This window comes from Haemaphysalis longicornis, unplaced genomic scaffold, assembly GCF_048455015.1.
Source record: "Haemaphysalis longicornis isolate Haplotype H1 unplaced genomic scaffold, Haemaphysalis longicornis Haplotype H1 scaffold_7, whole genome shotgun sequence".
NCBI lineage: Eukaryota > Metazoa > Arthropoda > Arachnida > Ixodida > Ixodidae > Haemaphysalis > Haemaphysalis longicornis.
This window is the reverse complement of record NW_027526422.1, coordinates 109,006,576-109,033,595: the sequence shown is the minus strand read 5'-3', so window position 1 is coordinate 109,033,595 and position 27,020 is coordinate 109,006,576. Positions and strand designations below refer to the sequence as shown.

The 27,020-nt window shown below is 45.0% G+C and overlaps 1 long non-coding RNA gene across 1 annotated transcript in view; it reads left to right on the top strand.

Annotated features, from left to right (window-relative positions):
* The window catches only part of LOC144144823 (uncharacterized), a 55,989-nt gene that overhangs the window by 17,059 nt on the left and 11,910 nt on the right, over positions 1-27,020 (top strand). Inside the window, exons 3-4 of the long non-coding RNA XR_013317343.1 lie at positions 4,515-4,597; positions 22,715-22,813. This is a non-coding gene — a long non-coding RNA (uncharacterized LOC144144823). The remainder of the gene's footprint in view (positions 1-4,514; positions 4,598-22,714; positions 22,814-27,020) is intronic.

The following is a 27,020-nucleotide window of genomic DNA, read 5'->3' as shown; positions in this document are numbered from 1 at the left end:
CTCTGCCGAATATTTGCTTATTGTTTTCGCAGTCACTCGCATCAGGCCAACTACCCCAAGATTCGAAAAAGAGTAGTTCGCTCCAGTCTTCAAAGGCTGTAACTGGAACTCGTCTCTAAGTTTTCGTCCCATCTCTCTGACTACAGTACCCTGAAAAATCATAGAACACGTCACATTCAGTCACACTACGTATTTTTAGACAAGGTTATTTTTTTCAGCCTGCACAGCATGGCTTCCGCAAAGGGTTGTCATGCGATCATGCGAAACTCACATAGCACGTTTCTTTAGTGACCTTGATTGCAATCTCGGATAATAACCTTGAAACCAACGCCATATTTTCAGGTTTCACCAAAGGAGTCTTTACCGGGGTCCAAGAATTTTTACATCCCCGTTCTCAATCAGTCCAGTCCTTGTAAATGATGAGGTCTCTAATTATCTCCCAGTTACATCCGGTGACCTTCATGAGTCTGTTTTTTGGTCCCTTGGTATTTCTAATGTGCATTAACAACCTACTAACAAACTTTGCTTGTAATATCGCATGTTCGCAGATGACTGAGTTTTGCGTCCCACAGTAGCTAATGTTTCCGATAAAATTGGTCTCCAAAGAAACCTTAACTAAGTGCAGTGTTGTTATAAACACTGGCAAACAGAACTTAATTTTAACAGCAGTGAACTTATCTCCTTTGTTATAACGCGCATGTTAAACGCTGCATTAATACAAATACCTAGGCGTTACTTTGTGCTATGACCTAACTTGAACTCAGCATATCCGGACTACTGTCGCAGCAGCTAATCGGACTATCGGTTTCCTCAAACGTCACCTGCGCAACACACCTCATCATACAAAACAACAAGCTTATCAATCTTTAGCAAGCAGCAAGCTGGGTTATGCGCCGTCAATTTGGAACCCAGAACACGGGTACCTCATTACCGTCCTCGAGTCACTTCAAAACCGTGCAACTATATTCATTCACTCTTCACGTGCTTAGAACATCAGAATATCATCAGTACAAGTAGAAATCGGCATTTCACTTCCGTCTTCCCGCCACCGCAATGCTACTTTTTGCTTGTTCCAGAAAATTTTTTAACAGTCGTATTGCAATACAACAATAAATATCCCGACCATTTCGCAGATCCTATCGCATTGGCCCTGTCTTTCAAGTTGCGAGTCAACGTTCCCGCACCGTTACTTTTGCTGCCTCATTTTTTTTCTTCGTGCAGCACACGACTGGAATTACCGCCCTCACTGGATTGCAGTTGTCACTTGTCAATAACTTTTATGCAGAACGTCACAAGCCATCTTTCAAGCTGACTCATGGCTTTTTAGTATGTTTTTGTAACTACACCCATTATGTATTGTCCCTCCCGGAACCTTAAAAGGGACATTGACGTGAATTGTTCAGACTCCTGTTTTTGTTTCACTACGTTGACTGCCTCAGATAAACACGCTTCTCATTGTTTATCCGGGCGATCAGGTGGTATTTATTTGTTATGGTCTGAAAGAACCAACTAACAGCAGTGACGAAAACGAGGGGCTATTGGACTAGACAATGTGTAAGAATAAAATTATAACCAGTTTCGGTTTCGGTTCCGTGAAACAATTCTTGACATCCAAAGTTATTGTTATACGGGCATTCTCGATATCTCAGTAATCGGCATACCGCGTTTCTGCCTTGTTGGTGACTCAAAACAATCACTTGCCGAGGTATACGCAGTGGATGAACGCCCTCCGCGTCACTGGAGAAGATCAAATGCGATACCCTTTTCCCCCACCTTTGGTGCATGTCTGGCTCGTGCCGGTATCGTAAGAGGCGTGTTCGCACCTGGCCAAAGGTTGGCCAATTCGGGACTGTGCCCGCAAGCAGTCGGTGCTCATGGCAACACCACGCCAACGCGAACTCGCCAGCGCGTCCGTGTCAGTCTACACGTGTTGTGCGAACGCGCTCCTGGAACAATGAACGCTACAGCGCAAAAATGCCAAATTTCGTATAGAAAATCGTGCCCAGAAACAAATAAATCAACTTTAAAAAAGCACTATGGAGGATTCTAACTTGAAACTTGCAATACGAAACTGATGCAACAGACCACTAGGCCATGATCCTGCTGCAAGAACGCCGGAAGTATGGCGTATATAATGTATAGCTAGTTTACATTTTCATTTATTTTAGTACTTCAAGCAGTTTATATGACTATTCCTCGCATTGCATTCCAGCAGTAAACGACCCTCAAATTCCCACAGCGCCTCTTGTCTACCTTCGGCATTCCTTAGACGGAAACGCCGAAGTAATACTAGTTCACCCAGCGCAAAAATGTGCTACCCGCACCCTGATGTTACGCTGTATGACAAAAGTTTTGGTTTAATTTAATTCTTCAATACCTATATCAACTTCGCTGGCTCTTCTACCGCCTTCAATAGGCCTGAAATGTTTCTACTAGTGTACCACTGAGAGAAGCGTCACACGTGATCTTGTGTGGAGCGACTTGGACTTAGAGCTTTATACAGTCTACAAACTAACACGCTAAGGGCCCACATTTCGTCGCACAAACGTTCCGTAGCTTAGTTTCAACTGAGCGAAGGAATTGCGACGACCCGCAGGGGAAGGGGGGGGGGGGGGCGACTAAACGCTGTGCTGTCTGGTTTTGTGGAAGGGTTGGGTAGCCGTGCAGTAGCGCAGTCAAGCCAAGGCATCTGAGTTTGATGATAAGTAACGTTACCGGGAATAGTCAAGGAGGGTGCAGAGAGGAGGACAGCACTTTTTACTTGATTTTTATGCTGAATAAATTCGCGCAAAAGCAGCGAGAATGGTCGAAACATGGCCTAGAAACCCCAGACTACAATTTTCGCCAGTGATATTTACGAATCCCTTTAGTGTCCCTTTAAGGTAATGAAATTCAAATAAAGTAAATGGCTCTGGCTGTATGAACGTATCGCTGAAGCTCCTCATTAACTTTGGCTGAATTTATGGTGAATCGGGGGAAAAGACAGATAGATAGACACAGACAGACAGACAGACAAAAAGTTCCCCCTAAAAATAGGCCAAACAGAGTATTTTTTTATATTAAAGCAGCCAGACAAAAATATTTGATAAAGTGGTGATTCCCTAGCCACTTTCCGGCAGCTTGTGTATGACGTCGCAGAACGTTGTTTGTGCAATTGGTGGCCGAAGAACTAAGCCATCGCTAGGACACATGACTGGAGAATTGTAGCGGGGCCTCTTAGTGACGTTTGCTTGTGTCATCTGTATGCTTACATGCAGTTAGCACACTAAACATTTTTTTTTTCATTCTGACCCTTACGACGTCACTCCTGCTCACAACGACTTACTGTTGCGCAAACGTTGAACGTTTATACACATTTCTTGCGTTCTTTTTGTGTGTAAAAACGTCATTCGTGGCGGGTATGGAGCCTAATGAGGTAGTGAAGCCTAGTTCTTTCAAATTTAACATCGTTTTATTTTGTCTACATTGCCTATATAGGGCGAAGAACTATGAAACCTCAATTGGGTTCAACTTAAATTCAGGACGACTCAGTGAGCAATGGAAGGGAGAATGATAGGTGTAACATTAAGAGACAAGAAGCGAGCGGAGTGGTTCAGGTAACAAACGCGTGTTAGGGATATATTAGAAGAAACTCAAAAGAGAAAACGGGTGCGGTAAGGGCATGCAGTGTGAAGGCAAGGTAACCGTTGGTCATTAAGGGTAACAAGAGTGGATCCCTACAGAAGGCAAGCGTGGCAGGTAGCGGCCGAAAGTTCGATGGGCAGATGAGATCAAGAAGTTTGCGGTGATAAACTGGTCGAAGTTAGCACAGGACCGGGACAATTGGAGATTAATGGGAAAGGCATTTGCCCTGCAGTGGGGTAGATGGGATGGTGATGATGATGATAATGAAGATGAAACTGGAGAGGCCTAAACAGCGCGCGTGGTGAGCAGCAGATAACCATAAAATTTTCCCTGTTTGGTTCTATGGGAAAAAATGTTGGCAGGCACGATAATAGAAGCCGCCAGTGGAGCGGGAATAAGGCAAGTCAATAAAATTAATCAGTATCTTACTTCAGTCACCTACGAGAGCTGCTGAGGTCTAGTAGACGACAATGGTCCCACGAGTTGATTTCGCTAAATTTTCTAGCCAAAGCTGATATACAGGGACTCCTACTAGATTTACGTGCCAGAATACTCTCCTTCGTTACGCGTCTGCTTCCCATGCAAAGATTGACAGCCCTCTTCCTCAGCAATGCCCTGTTACCTATTAATTGTCGCAGGACACGGGGTTCACGTATCCATCGACCCTTATATGATTTTCCAGTTGTTAAGCTTGTGAAAATATCTTTGGGAGGCGTTTTTACTGTCTAATCCCAATGGGCAATGAGCTGTTAAAATATGCTGCAAATATTTTTAAATTTGAAACGATTTTGTGTTGCCAAAATGCGTGGCATTAGTGTTTGCTTTTCTAGTGATGAGGTTATACAAACTTAGTTTACTGAAATATTGCTTGCCCTTGTCGTTTTTTCTAGGCCTGTCGCACAAGTCAAAATGGTCTTTAAGCAGACTGAAGACACAACCGGTTATAATATTGTTCAATCAGAGTTTAAGCACAGTAAGTATATTTCAACGTAATTGACCAGATTTAGGGGAAATCCTCGAGGTAGAGTAAGATTTTCAGTAGGGAATTCTGACATCCACGTCAAATGCAACCCTATGGCTGCAAATGAATGCTGTAGTGCTTTCCTCCGCAGGTGAAGAAAAATTTGTCTAGGACCAAGAAGAAGGTTTTCTTCGACTGCAATGTACTTGAGAAAGTTGTACAGCATTCTTTTGTGGCCCTACAGCTGCATTTGAGCTGGATCTCACACTGTCGTTCACATTTCGAGTTAGCTGAGAACCACGCATGGTTGCTTTAATAATGGAATTTAACAAAGTAAAGTTGTGCCTCGCAATGCAATAAAAAAAACGCAAAAGTCAAAGAAACAGATGACACAGCACGTGCGAAGTCATCCGTCGGCGAATAGCATGCTGCGACCGTCTGTCTTCATGCATGTACCTCATAACGCTGTATTTGTACAACCATCCAATTGTATCGAGAACATTTACGACGTAAGTAAAAGGAAACAAACCAGTGTAGACAGTGTGACACCTATTATCTTTCAGAGAAGACTGCCGGGCGGGCCACCTAACAGAATGAGAAAAACGATGACCCGATTGAAATGGCGGAACAATTTTAAAATACCGCAGAGCACATGCACCATCATACCCACGTAAAGAAAAATTCCAAGGCATTGTTCATGGCTTTAACACTCACACTGTATTGATCCGCCGACACACACTTCTAAAAACAATTGAAGGCCTTGTATATGAAGGGGTACAGCTCGAGGCGAACTACCGGCAAAGTGCACTCCCTTTCAAAATGCGGTCAATCTTGCCTTACCAAAACATCGCGCTGTGTACCTTGATGAGTTGAGGGAGCAAGCCCGCAATGATCGCCAAGCACGCCGCATGCCTGGCTGTCTGAGTACGTGTAAAAAGTTGCTGCTTGGCGTTTAAGTAACTGCGAATGGTCTTAAAAACAGCTGCCCTAGTTTTTCTTGCAGGCTTCCCAGGCTGTCATTTGATTTATAGTCAAGAGTTCGACGAAAGTTCGTCTGGTCAGGTATCCCTTTCGTTAAACAGAGCTACACCCGTTCGTTACGTCACATTTTAGAATAAGAAGCGACTTACGGCTCTTGCCTGCTTAGTGTGATCAAGGAACCCGTAGGGGTTCCGAAACGTCTCTGTGTTTTCACCTTGACTTGGTCAGTGACCGCATCTTCGTCCTGTCATTTGATGGTAGTCTACCTCAAAGCAAAGGCACGCTGTTTTTGTTTTTCAATATAAAACCAGCTCTGCTAGCGTAAGTGTGGGGTCCCATGGAAAATACGTACTCGAAAGCTCGTACACTGCGAACCCAGTGCCCACGTTGCCGTTTTCAGTTCCACAGAAATTTCTAGGAACCCGAGGTTGTGACAATAGAATTGATGAAGCCGCAGCTACTAAAGCTGCAGCCACACGGAAATGACCATGCCACCTGTAGGGAGGAAGATAAGTAACATTTACAGTATTTAGAAATAGTTAGCAAACACTCCGGCGTTCATAGACCGTCTTAGCAAGCCTCAGTATGTTATAACGTCGACACGGATTCTGGTCCTTCTCAAGCTGGGACGTCTCTGCGCAACTGGAAAGTTGACGACCGACTAGGTGACGTTACCTCCGCTGTGTCTATAGCCTTGCACCTCCAGTGCAAGCTGTGCCCAATTTTTTGTTAGTAGCTCACGCCTCCCGGCTACAAATCCTCACTACCACTTTCTAGTGCGCTGTGGGCGATGCTGTACTCGATACACACACAGGGTTTCCATAAAGGTTTCGGGGATCTGGACGTTGAAATACGGCGCAGATATAGAACACAACTTTGCACTTTCATCTCCTTCCCGAACGTTTTTCTTCCAGAGAGCTCTAACTTAAGGCGTAAATTCTGGATGGCTGTTACGCTGTATAAAGTTTGTGTTAAAGATGAACCTGAAAAACAATCCATTGACGCCATGAACTGTCAAATACCCTTACGGAGATTTAGGCGGTCTTCAACGGCGTCCGTTCTTGTTCTTTCATGCTGAACTACGTGTCAGTGCGTGTCACAGCGTTACTCCTGAACGACGTGTCAGTGAATGTTACAGCGTTACTCGTGTGTCTTGTGGTTGGTTAAAGGCTCACTGGCCTACCGCTCTGAGGCGATATAATTAACAAGGGAACCTTGCTAGCCTCAGTAGGTGAAAAAATGGAAACAGCTCTAAACAAGCTCCAAATTCATTTGTCCCGCATTCAGCGGTCGGCTCCAAGTTACTGAATCGAAATATTCTCATGTCTCATCCATTGCTGGTTTGCCGAATGCCAGCTGCAAAGCAACGCGTCGTGCATTCTTGGGAGGGGAACGAATCCAGTTTCTGAAGGGTTAGCGTTGACTAGGTTGATGCCTTTGCTGCGTTCCCTCTGGGCCGCGACCAAAAACGGCTTCCGTACTTCACCTATCGTTACGCGCGCACGAAGTCGAAAGTTAAGTTGGACGAATTACGGACGGGGTCTTGCAAGAGGAATCCCTGGTTCACGCTGCTCCTGGAACCTGGAGTTCGCCGTGAGAGACCAGCGCCACTTTTTGCCGTAGCGTCGAAAAACGCAAGTTGGGGACGGAAGCCGTCTCGCTCACAGCTGGCGGCACGTTTTTTCGTTTTTTTTCTTTTTTTTTTTTTTGCGCGAGCGAGGTCTTCGCTCGCCCGGAGTTTTTGCCGTGGCAGTAGGGCCCGAACGTTTGACAGGTGGCCCTGCTGCTGATGATGATGATGATTAGAGGCGCTGACAGCGCCACCCGTGAAAGAAAATCGCAAAACTGGGCGGGACTTGCCCTGCTTGTGCATGTGGTGCACGCGTGTTGCCATGTTGTTTAAAAGCGCAACCGCTCGTTACCGAATGTTGGTAGTCATATGACACACACTTTCTTTGCGAGAAAATAAGTTCGTGCGAGGTGCGTCTAGTTTTATTAATTACCCTAATATGTTGATTTGTTCATTATTGATTATTCACAGATTGGCTTAAAAGTGGAAGTAATCCCACTGGGGCTTGCGAGAAATAAAATTAAAGGCATCGATGAGGAGAATCACGTGGGACAAATAAATATTGCTTACAGGTTATAATGCTGAGATGGTCACGTGAGTCATAGATTGGCCTAAAGTCAAAGTGATGCTACAAAAGCTTGTGAGGTATAGGGTCTCGATGAGGGAGATCACGTGGGACAAATTAAAAATCGCTTCCAGGTGATAGTCATGAGATAGTCAAGTGAGTCATAGATTGGGTTAGTAGTCCAGTGATGCCCTAGGTATTGTTACCACTTGCCCGAACGTAAGAAAAAAGTTAGACCTGCAAGAAAGGGGCTGATGGTGTGTTGATTAATTGTGCTAGGAATGTGTATTCGCACTGGTAGTGAAAGCGACGATCCAATCTGCACAAGATTGCTGCATCTGGAAGTCCAAAGTCGGCCACAAGTCACTTGGGGAAAGCTCCTATTTAAAGCTCGCCGCGAGCAGGCTTTTTCAGTTCATGCTTCCTTTAAGCTAACCTATTCTAAGGAAAGATTTTGTGCGTCTTCCATTTTCCTGGGGACTTTCTGGCCGGCATCTGAATAGCAACAGGATGAACTCTTCAGGACGATGGGCCACAGCAGCTCCAGGGCTTCGGAATAAGACTTTATCTACCGCTGCCCGATCACGAAAGGTAGCCAGAGCTCTGACCGCACCACCGGCAGGGGTCGTTTGTTTTCACGAAAAAGGGCTCTTTGGGTGTACTTTCACAAGAAATAAACATTTTTCCGAATTCAGTGTCAAAAAACTACAAAGAAATGCCCCCGATTAGTTTTTTTTTTTTAAAGCTCTTCTCCAGCCCTTTAAGAGCATGTCAAGTTTTTGATGTTCGGAATCATTTTCTTTTTTAATTTTCGATATTTTTCTTATAATATAAAACACGTTTTTCACGCCCTTCACCTTTTCATGGAAAGTTACGCCTCTACTGAGGTGGCATCTCCTTGCAATTTGAAGTAACGCTTTTTCTTTATATACAAATTAAATTCATTCAATTGTTTTACCCATTTATTGCTACTGTGTTACTCGTGGTTGATGTGCGATGTGGAACAATGTAGCCCCAACACAATAATGTACCAGGATGTTAAACATATCTATGGTGCTTCACCTTTTTATGGTAGTAAACAAATATATACATAACGAACCAGCGGGCTTCGGAAGCAGCTTTACATCCCCAACCAGTCTTGCAGCAGTAACTTAAAATACCACCCGCTCCAGTGTCTCAGTTATGCTGCTGAGCTCAAGGACGTGGGTTAGATCCCGGGCGCGGTGGCTGCTTTCACATGGAGGAGAAAAAAAGACGCGTTTATGTCGAGATTTCGTCGTGCGTTAAAGATAACCAGTGGGTCAAAAGTAATCCAGAGCCCTCGAGGCCCTGGTGCACAGCCGCGGCGCGTTAAATCCCCATAATTTGAATTTTGAACAGAAATAATAGAATAAGGCAGCGTAACTGCTTCCCTTGCAGCAAATGTCATAGGAAGACAGTAGTTTTCTGCCGCCCGTGCTTGTAACACCCCTTCTCTCCCCCCAACGTTGCTCCCGTGCGCTCACCCTCCCCATCATAGATGTAGTCGAAGTTTGCTCAATTCAATGCCATTTTCCAGCGTTCTCTCCATCTGTTCAGACCTTTTCTTTCTATGGCTCTTCTCCGCGAATTAACAACAGCCCAAAAAAAGCAACACACAGCGTCTCAAGAAAGCAAGCAGTGCTTGCTCCAAAGTAGTGCATAGCAAGCGTCGGGCTGCTAAGAGGAAAATAAACTCGAGCCATCATAGGGAATCTGAAAGGCAGGTGGAGTAAAAATGTAACCTTTTCCAGCAGTTCCATGACGGCACCTGATAGCACTGCAATACTTTCCTGTAGTGAAATTTGGTATAAACGACTTCATGCTGTAGAGAGTATGTTGCCAGCCGCCGACGGAGCGAGTGACGCCACAGTCACGTGATGCGCCGTTCAGGATGACTGTCACCAAGAATACCCGTGGCAACGTCACCCTTTTCTTAGGTAATACGCGGCGGAACAGCGCCGTGATGCGCCCTTCAAGACCTTTCGCGGGGTTACTTTTTTTAGGTAAGAGCACTATACTTTTTTTCTACTTCTTACTAGTGTAATGAATAAATCGGCATACATATATGTCAGTAGTGAGATACCAGTTTGTGTCGTCTCGGTATGACTATTCATAACCATCTGAATACTGGCGCCATCGCACCATAAAGATAAGGAAGGTTTAGGGGAGGATGTGACCACCTCTTTTGTGCAACAGGTAAAGCCATCCATCTTAGGCGTGTTCACTTCTTGTATTTTGAGCCCATTTTCTATTTTGTTCTCCTTTAGTCCCTTCTCGCTTCGTCTTCTCCAACTGCGCCTCTCAACCTGTGGACAATGGTTGGAATTGCTGTGACGTCTTCGATGATGTCTTCGATTGGTCGGTGCTTTCCCACACGACCATTACCACCTACAACACCACTACTGTCGATGCCCGGGCGCGTGAAAATAGGCGCAAATACCTCCACATTTCCAGCAATACGCCGGATGGATGGGAACTCTCCTAAGCGTTTCTCGATGACACTTTAAAGGAACACTGAAGTGCATTTGTCAAGCTCCTGTTTTTGCTTGCACTGCGTAGACAGGCTCAAATTACCACTCTTTTCATCGTTTGTGCGGTTGACAGGTTGCTAATTATTTTATAAAGCCCTAAAGAAGAAAACCTTCCATGCGCGGTCTGCGGAGGCCGCACACACTAAAGGCTGTGACATTGGGAGCAGGAGGACCGTGATTTGACGATGTCCAAAATTAGCATTCAATCAAGATTCGGTTTCGGTTCTGTAAAACAACATGCTTGTCATCCGATGTTATTGTTGGGTGGGCAGTCTCAATATCTGAATATTCGCCATACCGCGCTTCTGCCATTTTGTCGACTGTAAAATGCCTAAGATATTCGCCATACCGCGCTTCTGCCATTTTGTCGACTGTAAAACGCCTAAGATAAGCCTCGCAGGATGGCTTGGAAACAGAAATCACTAGCCGAGGCCTCGCAGTGGTTGAACGCCCTCCGCCTCACCGCAGACGCTAAATGCCATGCGCCTTTCCCCCATATCTGGAGCTTGCCTCCCTCACGCCTGTATCGTAAAACGCGTGTTCGCACCAGGCCAAAGGTCTGCTGATTCTTGCCTGTGCCCACTGCCCTCAAGCAGTCGGTGCTTACGGCAACCGCCCTCCAACGTGAACTCGCTAGCGCGTCAGTGTCAGTCTGCGCGGGTTCTGCGAACTCGCTCGCGGAGCAGTGAACGTTACGGCCCAAAAATGGTAAACTCAGTATAGAAAACATCCGCAGAAAACATGAAAATCAACATACAAAAAAAGAACGTACCCTCCGGGATTCGAGCTTGCCCCTTGAAAAATAATAAACCAAGCGCTCCAGACCGCTCGGCTAAGGCCCAGCGCTGCGAGCAATAGAAATATAGTGTATATGATGTATAACCACTTTACACTTTTATTTAGTTTTAGCGTTCCAAGCAGCTTAGGTGACCATTTGTTGTATAGCGCTCGTGCAGTAAGTGTCATCCAAATTTCCACAATATCTCAGGTCTACCAATTTCATTTCTTAGGCTGAAAAGCGTTCGCAGATGCGTGATCGTGCTGCTGACCGCTGTGCTTGTTCACTTAGCGCAAAAAAGTGCTTTCTGCTCCCTAGTTTTACGCTGTACGGTAAAGGTTTCGGTTGATTTTATTACATTAGTACCTATTTTGACTTCGCTGACTCTTCTCCCGCCTTCAAGTGGCCTTTAGATTTTACTGCAAGCGTACCAGTCAACGAAGCGTCGCATGTCCGCTTGTGCAGCGCTTGTGTGGAGTGACGTGGACTTGGAGCGTGATACAGTGTACAAACTAACGAAGTAAAGAACAGCACATTCTTCCATTCACCAACGTGTCGTGGCTTAGTTATAACTCAGCGAACGAATTTTGACAACCCGTTGGCGCTGCCTAATGAACTCATACTTCCAGCGAACATCAGCACAGGACGAAGAAAGAAAAGACGAAGCACACGGCGGAATAATCGCTGGGCTGACTGACTCTGTCCGAAGGTCGGCGAGCCGTGCAATAGCGCAGTCAAGCCAAATCATTTCCTCCTGACGTCACACGAAAACGCCGCAGAAATTGGCCGAGGATGCAGAGAGGAGGACAGCATTTTCGAATGGATTTTTCAAATAAACTCATGTAAACGCACTGACAGTGATCCAATCATGGTTTATGGACTACCGACAACAATTTGCGCTTGTAATTCCGCAATGTTTCCAAATCAGTTCAGTGTCCCTTTAATAGCCTATAGCCCGTGCTGCATGGTGCGAATTCACTTGCGAATTCGCATTTGCACACTGCTGGAACAGCAAAACGATCTACGGTATTTATTCGCATCAGGATTTTACTCGCGTAATGATAGCACACCTGAAGTTTGTCGTTCAAACTCGGTTCTTTTTATTTCCCACGCAATGAACGCACCCTGACCTTGACGCAGCAGTATGTCGTATGTGTGCCAAGTCTCGTTGATGATGACCGTGCTTACATCTGTTTCCTTCCCTTTCAAACCGGACATGGCTACGTTATTGCGGCAGATTTGCCGATATTAGCGATATCCGCAAGCATGCGTTCAATATAGTTGAGGAAGAACCTCTCACTAAATGTACATGATGTGCTCACAAGACAAAGAAAAGAATGCGCTCAGCTTGTGGCGTCGACCACCATGTCTGTGTTGATACCCGCACTGTGAAATCGGCAGCCACTTATTGGTAACCCTGTTGTCACCTCGCAGCAAACTCGTTCCGGGGCGTTCCGTAAATTATGAAAACACTGCAGTCTGAGTCACTTTGCAAAGCGGCTGGTGCCGTTGTGCGGAGTTTTTATGTTTTTATTTATTATTTTGATAACGTTCATGAGACCTATTCTAAAAATTTTAACCCGAAACTTGCTTGCCTTTTCTGTGCTGAAATGGTTTTCGTGAAAAAATTACCCCCCCCCCCCCCCCTTATGAACGCCGCACTAGATTTGCATCAAATGTTCTGGAAAAAAAGTGGGTGCATTACGCGAGTAAATACGGTATTTTGTAGCTTAGACATCAACGACAATCAATAGTTTGGATTATGTTATCTTGTGCAGCCAAACGACTTACTGCTGCACTAGCGACGCCGCGGCTGCGAACTCGCAGGTACATTCGCACCGTGTAAAGCTAGATTATAGCTTATTACGCAAAGATAGCAGATCAATTATTCCCCCATGTGCGGTTCAAGAACGTGAATATTCATTCCAATACTGTATGAATTCGAGGCGTCGACAAAGAACTGGTTAAGATTATCATTGTGACATCCGCTCTTGTCCAGCACATTAGCTAGACAGATTGTATTTCATCAGATAGCTTAGCTTTGAGGCCCACTTCATTCGACTGTTACAGTATTTATATCCAAACCCGACTTCCTTTTTTCAGTGGCTGAGAAAACATGAGCCCGTATTTAGAAATAACCCCGTAGAAATGTTTACCGGGGTGGACGGAGAGCAACACATGTGAGGCTCTCACTGTGTTCCCGCCTCGCGCTTTTGTTACTTTACCATCGCGCCCTTAGTGGGCAAGCTACATCATGTAGAAAGCCAGTGCGACCGTTGTGCAAGCAGTGTATTGGCACGGAGTTTTCTGCGAAGGCCGCATTACTATGGGTACAAAAGCGGCTGCCCCAGAAAGGTTTCGACTGATCATTAATACTTTATTTTATGAGCAACAATATGAGATTACGATCCCAAGTGCGTACCATATGTAATACCACTCTCAGACGGCCGGTCAAATGATATTTAGAGTGAAATACATTTGTCTTAAATGTCAATAATTCAGTGCTACGCGACAACACCGAAGTACATTTGAGGCGAATAACAATTATCAGCTAACTGAGATTCGGGGGCTCATTTAGCGCCGAAATAAGTAGCCTTGAAAGCAGTGGCACGTCACTGGAGAAGAAAGTTCAGTAATAAACCAAAAAATACGGTTGCTAAGAACTGCCGCCAAACATGTTTTCACCATCCTGTTATTTTTATAATCAAGACGAACAAGTACTAGCTAAAAAGAAAGCCTCCTTCACAATGCGCGCTATACCCTAATAGGAATTTTTCGTGGACATGTCTTCGCTTGGGATGTCTACTGATGTCACCTAAACTGTTATTTTTTCTTAGTTTTATTTTAAAAATATTCCTTCGTTATCTTTTAACAAAATAGTTTGCATGAAAACATTCTCGATCGAGAACTTGAATTTGATGCCTCACAAGCATACTGGCATAAGATTTACTTTTAACCCAATCTATGCCTCCCGTGACTATCTGATCACTATAGCGAGGAAGCAATTTTTGTTTGTCCCACGTGATTCCCCTCATCGAGACCTTTAATTTGATACCTAACAAGCCCAAGCGGCATCTATTTGACATTTTATCCCGCTCTATGACTCACGGGACTATCTGGTGAGTATACCCAGGAAGCGAGTTTTAATTTGTCCGACGTGATTCCCCTCATCGAGATCTCTAATTGGACACCTCGCAAGCGCTAGTGGCATCAATTTGACATTTAACCCGAACTACGACTCATGTGACTGTCTCATGACTATAACCAGAAAGAGATTTGTAATGTGTCCAACGTGATTCTCCATCTCGAGAGCTTTATTATGATATCTCACAAGCCCTAGGGGCATCAATTTCACATTTAACCCAATTTATTACTCACGTGAGTATCTCATGACTATAACAAGAAAGCAATTTTTAATTTCTTCCTCCCTATTCCCCTCGTCGAGACCTTTAATTTCATTGCTCACATGCCCTAGTGGCATCAATTTGACATTTAACCCGATCTATGACTCACGTGACTTTCTCATGTCCATCATCATCATCATCACCATATCTACGCTCACTTCAGGGCAAAGGCCTCTCCCATTAATCTCCAGTTACTCCTGTCCTGTGGTAACTGCCACCAATTTATCCCCGCAAACTTCCTTATCTCATCTGCCGATCTAACTTTCTGCCGCCCTCTGCCACGCTTGCCTTCTCTAGCAATCCACTCTGTTGCCCTTAATGACCACCAGTTACCTTGCCGTCGCATTACATGCCCTGCTCACGTCCATTTCTTCTGAATTTCTACTAATATGTCCTTAACATGCGTTTGTTCCCGGATCCACTCCGCTCTTTTCTTGTCCCTTAATCTTACACCTATCATCTTCCGTTCCATTGCTCGCTGAGTCGTCCTCAATTTAAGTAGAACCCTTATAGTGAGCCTTCAAGTCTCTGCCCCGTAGGTAATTACAGGTAAGGTGCTGCTGTCATACAGTTTCTTCTTCAGGGACAATGGTAGGCTGCTGGTCATTATCTGAGAATGCCTGCCGAATGCATTGCACCCCATTCTTATCATTCTAATTATTTCTGCCTCATGGCTGGGATCCGGGGTCACAACTTTGCATAAGTAGATATATTCGCTTACCACTTCTACTGCCTCCCAACCTATTTCAAATCACTGTGTTGTCCCGAGGTTATTGATAATTACTTCAGTTTTCTGCATATTAATTTTCAGGCCTACGGATCTACTATGTTTGTCCAATGCGGTAAGCATGCTTTGCAATTCGTCCCCCAAGTTACTTAGCAAGGTGAGGTCATCAGTAAATCTGGGGTAACTGAGGTATTCGCCATTAGGACTTACTCCCACCTATTCCCAATCTAATGTTCTGAATACTTCTTACAAACATGCTGTGAATAACATTGGCGATATTGTGTCTCCTTGCCTGACGCGCTTCCCTATAGGTATTTTACTGCTCTCTTTATGGAGGATGATGGTAGCTGTGGACCCATTGTAAATATCCTCTAGAATTCTTGCTTCATGCTCGTCTCCATCCTTGTTCCGTGATGCATGAATGACCGCTGAGATTTCGACAGAGTGAAATGTTTTCTCATAATCCATCAGGGCTATATGTAGAGGTTCAGTATACTCTGCCCACTTCTCTATCACCTGATTGATGGTGTGAATATGATCCATTGTTGAATAGCCTTTACGAAACACTGCTTGTTTTAGGTTGACTGAAATGTAAGGTGGCAGTCATTCTGTTAACAATTACCTTGGTAAGTACCTTGTAGACAACGGACAGTAAGCTGATCGACCTGTAATTTTTCAAGTCCTTCATATCCCCTTTTTTGTGAATTGGCATGATGTTCGCGTTCTTCCAAGATTCTGGTAAACTCGCGGTCATTAGGCTTTCGTGTACAGGTTTGCCAGTGTTACTAGTACAATTTGCCCACCCTCATTCAAGAGGTCTGCTGTTATCTGATTTTCACCAGGTTCTTTTCCCCCTTTAATTTCTTTCATAGCCTTCCTTAATTCTTCGTTCGTTATTGGTGGGATGTCTATCTCCTCTGAGCTACTTTCTCCTTCGGAATTATCCTGGATGTCCTGGCTACTGTACCGGTCCCCATAGAACTCCTCGGCTACTATGATTTTTTTTATCCCTATTTGTGATGACATTGCCTTGCTTGTCTTGAAGTGCATACATCTGGTTTCTCCCCACAACTTAACGCCTCTTAACTGCTTTCAGGCTGCCTCCGTTCTCTACAGCATATTCCATCCTGTTCATATTATACTTCTGTTTGTCAGCTGTCTTACGCTTATTAATTAACTTCGAAAGCTCCGCTAGATCTATTCTGTCAGCTGCTGTGCAGATTGTCATGCTTTGACGTTTTATAATGAGATATTTCGGCTCCTGTGAAAGTTTACCAGTATCCAGTCTAGCCATCGTGCCCCCGACTTCTACTGCACAGTCCGTGATAATGCGTGTAAGATTGTCACTGTCGTCCGGTGTCGTTAACTCTGCTCCCTGGGTAAGGGGTGAATATCGGTTCTGTAGCGCGATCCTGAATTCTTCAACTTTACGTCTTACCGCTAGCTCATTGATCGGCTTCTTACGTACTAGCTTGTTGCGGTTCCTCCTCAAGTCTAGCCTAATTCGAGATCTTGTCATACGGTGGTCACTACACCTTACCCTTCCGAACACTTACACATCCTGCACGACTCCAGGGTTTTCGCATAATACGAAGTCTATTTCATTTTTATGTGCTGTTCATTCGGGCTCCTCCACGTGCACTTCCGGCTCTCCCGTTTGCAGAAGGTGTTCATGATGCGTAGATTATACCATTCTGCGAACTCGGCTAGTAAGTCCCCCCTGGTATTTCTACAGCCCAGACCATAGTTACCAACTGTCTCGTCTTCAGCCCGAGTCTTACCTACTTTAGCATTGAAGTCTCCCATAACTACGGTATACAGTGTTTCTACTTTAGCAATGCCGCTTCCCCATCTTCAAGAAGCGTTCCGCTAGCTGGTCGTCGTGGCTGGATGTGGGCGCGTAGCCCTGTACCACCTTGTTTTGTACCTCTTATTAAGCCTAAGTATAGTATTCGTCTATGTTGCCAGCTATGCTTTTATTGACTAGAAATTCGAATCCCAGTTCTCTTCGTTGCGCCAGACCACGGTAAAATAGAACGTGTCCAATTTTCAGCACCGTAAGCACTTCCCCTGTCCTCCTAACCTCCCTAAACCCTGTTACATCCCATTTAATGCCCTCTAATTCATCGAACACCTGTACACTCGCTTCGATACATAAGTTTGAGCGTTAAACGTTGCCAGGTTCAGACTCCATTGGCGGCCTGTCCGGATTCAGGAATTCTTCGCACCCTCTCCTGCGTCACAGCTCTGGCCGCCACCGTGGTCAGTTGCTTTGCAGCCACTGGAGACTGAGAGCAGTGGTTTAATTGGTCTATTCATGGGAGGTTGCGGCCATTACTACACCAGGGCAGCCAATCCTGCTCTGGTGAGGGAGTGCATTGCCGGTGATGGTCACAGGGGTCAGGCCGCACCCCAAGACTCATTCTGCAATTCCATCAACACACCGATTTGTTTTTAATCCGGTGGGAATTGTCCGGCACCGGGATTCGAACCACATTCCTTCTGGACGCGAGGCGGATGCTCTGCGTCTATGCCACCGCTGCTCCTCCAATGACTATACCCAGGAACAATTTTTACTTTGTCCCACGTGATTCCCTCATCGGGACCTTTAATGTGATACCTCACAAGCCTTGTGGCACACATTTGACTTTTTAACCCAATCTGTTACTCACGTGACTATGCCATGAATATAACCAGGAAGCAATATTTAATATGTCCCACGTGATTCCGCTTATTGAGACTTTTATTTGATACCTCACACGCCCTAGTGGCATCACTCTGACTTTGAACCCAATCCATGACTCACGTGACTATCTCATGACTATAACCAGCAAGCGATCTTTAATTTGTCCCACGTGGTTCCCTTCATCGAGGCCTTTGATTTGATACTTCAAAGCCGTACTCCCATCTATTTGACATTTAATCAAATCTATCCCTCACGTCACTATCTCATGATTGTGCCCAGAAAGCAATTTTTAGTTTGTGCCATGTCATTCGCCTCATCGAGACCTTTAATTTGATACCTCACAAGCCCTGGTGGCATCACTTTGACTTTTAACCAAATCGATGACTCACGTGACTGTGATGACTAACAAGGAAGCAATTTTTAATTTGTCTCATGTCATTCCCCTCATCGAGACCTTTAATTTGATAACTCACAAGTCCTAGTGGCACCCATTTGACTTTTTAACCTAATATATTACTCACGTGACTATGCCATGAATATAACCATGAAGCAATATTTAATTTGTCCCACGTGATTCCCCTCATCGAGACCATTAAATTGATTCCTCACAAACCTTGTGTCATCAATTTGACATTAAACCCGATAAATGACCTACGTGACTATCTTATGACTATAACCAGGAAGCAATATTTAATTTGTCCCACTTTATTCCCCTCATTGACTGTCACAAACTGCAGGCCAGACCCTCCATTTTTTTTATTTTCGGACGGCCGACATGACGGCCTCCGGGACGGAGTCGGCCATTTTGTGCCTCGCGGAGGAATTCGGGGTCCCCCCTTCGGCTTTGTGCTCACCTCCTTTGTTTCGCCCTACCTGCTACAAGGACAAAAGCGGGCTGCCACATTCCAGCGGGTATGCAAGTGCGCGGGGTGACGTCACGATCGCTGGCTCGGGCGCGCGCGGACGATCGAGGCGAGTTGCCGAGGGCTCCGAGAGGGGGAAAAGAGGAGCAATGGGAAGACGTGAGATCAGGACTTCAGCGGCCGGCGAAGGTTATTTAAGGGAGCGCGTGCGGTCGCTTGTGGCTGTCGGCTGGAGATTCGAGAACGTGCTACGCGGGGAAGAGTCCGGGGGTGACGCGCTTTAGCGAAAGTTCATCGGTAGGCCCGCGACGGAGCGGTCCACGCCTCGGCTCAGCGCTCGTGTTCGCCCGTCGCCACGGGTCACATGGCCGACCAGCTTCTGCACCCCGGACCCCCGAAACACGTGAGCTGCTGCAGGGCGAGGCCGTCTCCACCTCGTCGTGACTTTCTGCCGTTGAACAGGCGGGTTCTCCTTGCCTCGTAGAGACTTTCTCTTCCCGCGCTCCCTCCTTCGTAATTGTTTGTTGTATCGGATTAAGATATCCGCCTTCGGTTTTTTTTTTCTACCGTCACTTGTAACTAACGATGTTTGCCCTCTAGAGGGTTTTGCGTGTTGCGTAATTGTTAGTATTTTTTTGGTAGTTGCCTTGTCGAGGTTTAAACAAGTGTTTGCCTCTAGAGTGTTTCGCGTGTCGCGTACAGCTGTCTCAGTTATGTTTTCGAGGTAGAAGGTTAAGTCGTAGGCCACGGCGGATTAGTGCCTGCGCGCACAGGCCGATGGCAGTGTGAAGGTTTCTTTTTCTTGTGTCGGGCGTTGCCCTGTAGTTTTTTTTGTTTGTACAGTAAACCTATATAGTTTAAAACGTAGTCGAGCATCTCCGTTGTGATTTCATTCACCCTAGCAATCTCGGAACACGTGAAAACTCACGGGCGGACCACCCTGCTAAAATATAAATAACTGTTGTCTCGCGCCCTTCTTTGGTATTTGCAAGCGGACGCAATTGTCCGGGGGAGGCGTTTGTAACATTGAGACCTTTAATTTGATACATCACAAGCCTGGTGGCATCACTTTGACTTGTAACCCAATTTATGACTCACGTGACTCTGATGACTATAACCAGAAAGCATTTTTTTATTTTTGTTCCAAGGGATTCCCTTTATCGATACCTATAATTTGATACCTCACAAGCCCTAGTGACATCAATTTGACTTTTAACCCAATTAATTACTAATGAATAATTAATAATTTAACCTATACTAGCTAATTAGTTACAATGAACGCGCGTCACCAGAACCTAATTTCTGGCAAAAATATTGTGCGTGTCATACGACGAACATCATCACGGTAACGAGCGGTTGCACTTTTAAACAACGCGGAAACAAGTGTGCTAAACGTGGGCGCGCGAGGCCATGTGCCGACCATTTTTGCGATTTTCTTCCGCGGGTGGCGCTGTTGAACGGCGCCAGCAGCGCCATCTGTCCCACGTTTGGGTGCCGAATACATCCGGCGGTGAGTGAGAGGAATGGCGGCTGCACGTGGTGGTGAACTGCGCTCCTGTATTTTATCGGTGAGACGAACAATATCGAACTTGTCGTTGATGTCTATTGCTTCTCTCTAACTTTTTGTTCTGGCTTACAAATATCTTGTGTGAGGCTACCTTGTTTCGACGGGCGGTGAACGCTGCCCGTGATTTGTGCAACCCTGTCTGTCACAACCTGCTCTTTTATTCTGAATTCGTAAGCAATGGATGTGCTGCCGCAACCGATCGCCCGGCTAAATTGCGAGGTTCAGATCGCTCCGTAGTGGGAATATCTATTGTGAATATTTTAGCTATGTTGGGAGCAAATTGTTCGTTGTTGCACGAGTGGCACTTTCAATAAACCAAAACCTTCGTAAATACAGCAAGTATATCCAATCTCATATACCTAAAATATAGAAAATTAAAAAAGAACAATTATTTTCGTTAGACTTTACCAAACGCAATGATTTCTTCGCCCACAGTGCAGAATAGCTAGAACAAGGATGAATTTCAGAGGTCGACAAAGTTGTACCAAGCATCAACTCTTTTGAATTCGCGATGGTGGTTTGATGGACCTTACCAATTAGCCGGCATGGTGGGAATAGTCCTTTGTGTGCATTTTTAAATTTGTCAGTTATTCTCTTTAAACACAGTATGGGTATGCCCAGAAACACCTTCTTTTCTCTTCTTTCCCGGCAACTATAAGGTTCGTCTGCTAATGCTTCAGAATAATTTCTTGTGACGCCTCTAATTTTGTTATTCATAATTTACTCTTCAAACGAATTTCTCGCGTTTCGATATAGATCATGTGCTGTAAAGTTTGTTTTTTAGACACCGTTAACGTAACTTCAGCGAGTTACTGTAGATGACGGTATAAATGATGAAATCCATTATGCGTGTACGGTCATTTGCTCTGTTAATAAAGTACTCAGGCTGTGCATTTACTATTTCTGAAAGATGTCTAATAATAACGAACTAAAAAATCACGCAACAGGATTGCCAATAAATATATAGTGCGTTGTAGTCGCAGGAACAAGGCAATATAAAGAACGTGCGATGTAATGCAGGTCTCGGTCGGTGTCTAAGTGGTACGTTGTCGAGAGCGTGTGGTTTACCAAATATATAGCCAGTAGGGAAATTTGCACGCATGCTTTATTTATGAACAAAATCCTAATTGTAGCACCTATGACCTGAAATAAATTACTCCTATTTCTGTTGCAATAACTCGCCATTGACAGCGGCCAGTAGTAAATGTTAAATGGAAGCCTCAAGTTCTCTTACAATGCTCGGCGGGTTGACAAAATGCCTATGGTATTAACGGCACTGAATTACATTGTTCAGCCTTGTGCCAGCATTGTCTCTTTGGTGGTAGTGCAGCTTGATGAAGAGTGACGCTGTTTCTTTTCAGTGTGTTCCGTTAGGCGGGTGGAGTGGCAACGCCATTGAAGTGAGCCTGGCCGCCATACTTTTGGGCAACCAAGCAAGCCAGATAGCGCATGATAAACTAGGGTCCCTAAGTTTCACAGACGACGTTTACCGCAGCGTCTGGTGCACGTGCGCTCGTAGGAGGACAGTCATACATGTTTGCAACGAAATGCGTTGTGTCACAGGTGCTGATTTGTAGCAACTCCAATCTATGCAGGTGAAAACAAATCCAACAGCAATGGCAGGATAACATTAAACTGGAGACGAATCGCGTTGGAGAGCTTCTCAAAATAAGTGGCCGCAGAAACCAGCCGCACCAAGATGCAAGCAGCTGGAGTTGTGGCAACGTCTGGCAATCTTAGCACCGACTACGCTCCACCAAATATTTTCTGAAATGCATCCTACAGGCGCTTCAGCCGTCGGTTGCAAAGTACGCAGAGAAATCACGCGCTGCACCAGGCTCCTGTGCTCACTGAAGGGCCCCAGAACGCACTCCTAACATTATCACATACGCTTACGCAAAACGGCCTACTCGAAGAGACAAGACAAATCCAGGCGTCGTTTGTTTTCAGAAACGCTTTGAGGTTGGCGTAGAAGTGCACAGGGCCACAAGCAACGTATGACTTATTCGCTCTTGCTCTAAGGGTCTCTTGTCACGTCGTGGAATTGTCACCGTGGCCACAGCATTGATATGTCCTGAAAAGACGAATTTGTTCCCACAGCGTGTCGCCTACCTGTCTTTCACCGCCGCGAGAACCACCACTACGCTGCACTAAACACCCCTGCCGACAATGGCAAAGCGCTCAGCTTATAGCTGTACATACAAACAGATCTAGTAAGGACTCAGTGCGACGACTGCCGTTGAATAGAGGAGGAAAGTTGTGCTTAAAATATGCTTCGATACGAAATTACTGAAAAACGCTTTCACTTCTTCAGAACACAAATCTCAATAATTCTGTGTTCTCCCGTGCAGTGATCCCGAAAGCAAGCTGGAGTTAAAGCAGAAAATAAGGAGCTTGGGGTCTGCATACGTTTATGTCAAATGTGATTTTTTTCAGCATGGAAGGGCTATTACTATCCAGAGCCAGACTGGAAATTTCTGTACTTCGGACCTGACTGCACTGTTGTTGAGGTACTTTCACTGGATGCAACCACTGGTAAGTACAGTTAACATCCCGTGGAAATATATATGAAAGCTGATATTCAGAGTGCACCTATTGAAAAGCTTTAAAAAAGAAGTTTTAATGTTTCTGTCGAATAAAGGCAGTTATTTATGAATAAGTTATCAAAGGCGCCATAAAAAGCGAAGCAGTAGGCGCGATGCCTTTATTGGCAGTCTACCTGTGTTTACAAGAATTTTTTGGTTGTACTCCGTCGTTTTTACATTGTAGCAATGGGAAACATCAATTTATAAAGGGCGTGAGCACCACTGTCTTTGTAGATGCGCTGCCATTTTGCTTGCATAAATGTTACGGAAATAACTATTCCCTTGCTAAGCCTTCGCAACAAACGTCACAAATATAAAAAATGGCAGTTTTATGCTTCGACGTTATTTTTACGTTTATTCATACTAACAAGAAAAGACAGCACCAGGTAATGTAAAATAATTCCACCATCTCCGCTAAAGCACATTTAAAACTGAAAAAAACTTTCTTTAAAGCATGTAAAGGCACACAAGTAAAGGAACTAGGCGATTTTTTGACCCATCTCGTTGCGTTTACGCGACATTATTTAGTCGGAAATGAATTCGAAAATGCTTTCCTCTTTCCACATTCCTTGCCAATTGCCTGTGACCTCTTGTACGACGTGAAAGCGAGATGGGCTGGCTTGACTGAGTTAGTGCACTGCTCGCCGACCCTCCGATAGAATCAGTCCGCACAAAGTATAGTCGCAGGACGTTGCCAGGGCGTAACAATTCATTCGCTAATGTGAAAGTAAGCCACAACACGATTTGTGGCTGGAAAAATATGCCCTTTGTGTGTTATTTTTTAGACTGCATCCTCCTCTAAGTCCAAAGAGCTTCACACAAGCGTACATGCGACGCTTCGCTGACCGGCACGCTAGAAGCAAGATCTAAGGCCAAATGTAGGCGGCAGAGGAGTCACTGATGTTAAAGTCCAACTGAAACAAAATTTTCGCCCGCCTTAAAGCACTATTTTCCGGTAGTGTTGTTTAGAAGCTGCTACGCGCAATGTTTGGAGGCCAAAATACGAGTCCCTGCATCTTAAGCCAAGATGAGGACGGACGGGTCTTTTTCAACCGGACGGCCATTACGACCGGACCGAAGTGACCTATGAGTCAGGAAGTGACCTATGAGACAGACAGCCGACGCGTTCTCCCATGGCTGCTTGCTAGGAGTCGGCGGGCATTTGTGTGTTTCGGATCGTCCGTTTCTTCAGAAAATTACTGCCCTTAGACTCTGTGAAGAAGGACGACCTGCGACGCTGGGCTCAGTCCACGGTGTGCACGAAACCAACAACTTTTTTGTAATTTGAGGCCGAGCATTGTTTCGAGCCAATTAACTGAATTACACTTGGAATGACACGAGCTTTATTCTTGCGGGCAAAAATGGAACCGTCTGTTTTGCTCCGCGTCATTGGTGTGACACACCAATCGAATGCGCTGCACCGTTAAGGACAACGGACAGGTAAGATTGGGAGGTGTCACGTCCATGTTTAAATTTCCCGCCTTCACGACAGAAAGTCGTCAGAAAGGGCATAAAACCTGTAAGTGGGCGTACACGCCCCGCCCCTGTACGCCCCCACCCCTCCCTCTGCTCCCGACCCGTGCCGCATAAACCGGCAACCATTAATGCGCACGTACTTAGAAGTGAAAGACACCATGGAAAATGTCGCTCTGAATGCTCTTTGCGCTGAGCATTTAATATTGGATCATGTCGGCGTTACAAGCTGGCAAGTTCCCCTTCATCCGGGAAGGAGTCGCAGTTACTATAGTTGATGACAGGGTAAGAGTGCAGCAGGAGCTCCGCCCACAAGCGTTGTGTGGCCGCTACCTGACTCTCCGCGGTTAGAAAAAATAGTTCGTTATATTGCAGCTGTTTATACCCATGATTACTAATATGAGCGGCTGACAGTATAACCATTTGATTATGAAGTTGTTGACATAGGTTTCATTCCGAAGAATGAATGATTTTCACAGGAAAAAGAAAAGACCGTCCTCATTGAAAATTGGCTCGGGAGAAAAAAAAATTACTCACTGAAACAAAGGTTATTCTTGATAGAAACTATTCCCGGTGCATTTTATACTTAAATCAAGGCTATCTGTGATTGTTTTACTGTTAGATAACAGAAATAAACATATAAACAACGCGCACACGATTTTTCGGTCTGAATAGTTCGAATTTCGACCGTTGCACGTCACTTAGCCGTCGTCTGCTTGGAGAAAAATAATCAACATAATGGTCGTCGTTATATTTGGTCGGGCTCCTCGCAGTGTTTTACTGTTAGATAACAGAAATAAACATATAAACAACGCGCACACGATTTTTCGGTCTGAATAGTTCGAATTTCGACCGTTGCACGTCACTTAGCCGTCGTCTGCTTGGAGAAAAATAATCAACATAATGGTCGTCGTTATATTTGGTCGGGCTCCTCGCAGTGCGACTATTTCTTCACTTTGCGTGTGCACTCATTGTCAAGAAATGTAGTCGGTACAATAACTTCCACAGAAATCATCGCCAAATCAATCGTCGTAAACGCAGGGTGGAAGAAAGGGGCGGTTCGTCCCCAGGGTGAAAAGGAAACCAGCGGCGAAAATTCATCGGTTTCTTTCAGAGATCGGCCGCGATATCAACGGGCCGCGTATTGTTCTATGCGACCGTTTCGAACGCAGTGACGCCCTGCAAACACCTATCGCGGCGACGCACGCAACGGTGGAGTTTGGGATGCCGCATAAGGTGTCGTGCCTTGCAAAATCAGCTGTACGTGCGAAGAAACATGCGTTATTTTATTCCGCTTAAACGAGACGATAACACCGTATGGCGCGAGCAGAGAACTGCGGGATGTGAAACGTTACAAGTCTAATCAATTCTACTTCACGAGACACGCGAGTGGCAAGACGCTCTACGTCAGTTGGTTAGATTGACAGTATACGGTGTCATGCTTTCAATCCAGGCGACGATCTCCGAGGTGTTTCTCGCCGATGTAATAAAACAGCTGCTGCCGTTTTTTTAGTGTATTATCACCACCCCGCAGTTTACAGTGGAATGATAAGGCAGAGAACCCTGACTGGCGGTGAAAATTGATAGAAAAACACCCTTAAACACTAGCAGCCGCCTAAAAAATTACTGTTGCGAGCTTTTATCGAAAAAATGAATAGTGACCTACAAATGCATCCTTCCGAAGTTATACTTTCCAAGTTGTGCTACATTAATCTTTCATTGGCTTTACACTGATGCAGCAGCCTACCGTGAAGATATTTTTATTGCTGATGAGGCTTTTGAAATAGCATACATAAAGAAAATATTCGGTTCAACATATAGTTCCTTTGCAGCCATGTCAAGCTTTTGTGGAAGCATTCTTGTTTCTGATAATCTTCCCGAAGCCAATAATCTTCCCTTATGTGCACCAAACAGTGACGTTGAACACTGACTGCCCCATACGAAACTTGGAACGAACGGCTATACAAGTGAATTCAATTCTTACTGCACCTATTTAGACAACTATACTCAACAGGCCCAATAATATGAGTATGAAAATGAGATCTAAGTGACCTATTTAAAAATGTGCCGACATCTCCATGCAAGCATTTCAATTTTGTCCACTTCTGCAACCAATCAGAGCACCGAACTGGAACAGGGAGAAGAAATATTTAATTCTCACTGCCTCTTGTCAAGGTGTCATGGGCTGCTGCACAAGCATTTTCTATTCTTACCACACTTTCCAGCCAGCAGCAGCAAAGTGGCACCCTGAAAGCCTGACGAATCCATTTTGATTTGCTGCACCAGTGTTTTCAATGCTTAATGCAGCTTTAAATCCGAGAGCAACAGTGTGTACGTGAAAAGCAGTGACTTCACAGCGTGAAGGTGTGGCATGAATTCCTTCTAACGTATTACATAAGCATCTTCAACTCTCACCACAACTTCATGGCCAGAAACTACAATGTGTGCCTGAGAGAAGCAGCGACTTCATAGCCTGAAAGTGTGGCATGAATTTATTCTAACGTACTATGTAATTGTCTTCAACTCTCACCGCAGCTTCATGGCTAGAAACTACAATGTGTGCATAAAAAGCAGCGATATCACAGCTTGAAGGCCTGGCATAAACACATTCCAACGTATTTTATTAGAGTTTTTACTTCTTACCATAGCTTTCTAGTCAGAAACAACAGTTCAACCTTGCAAAG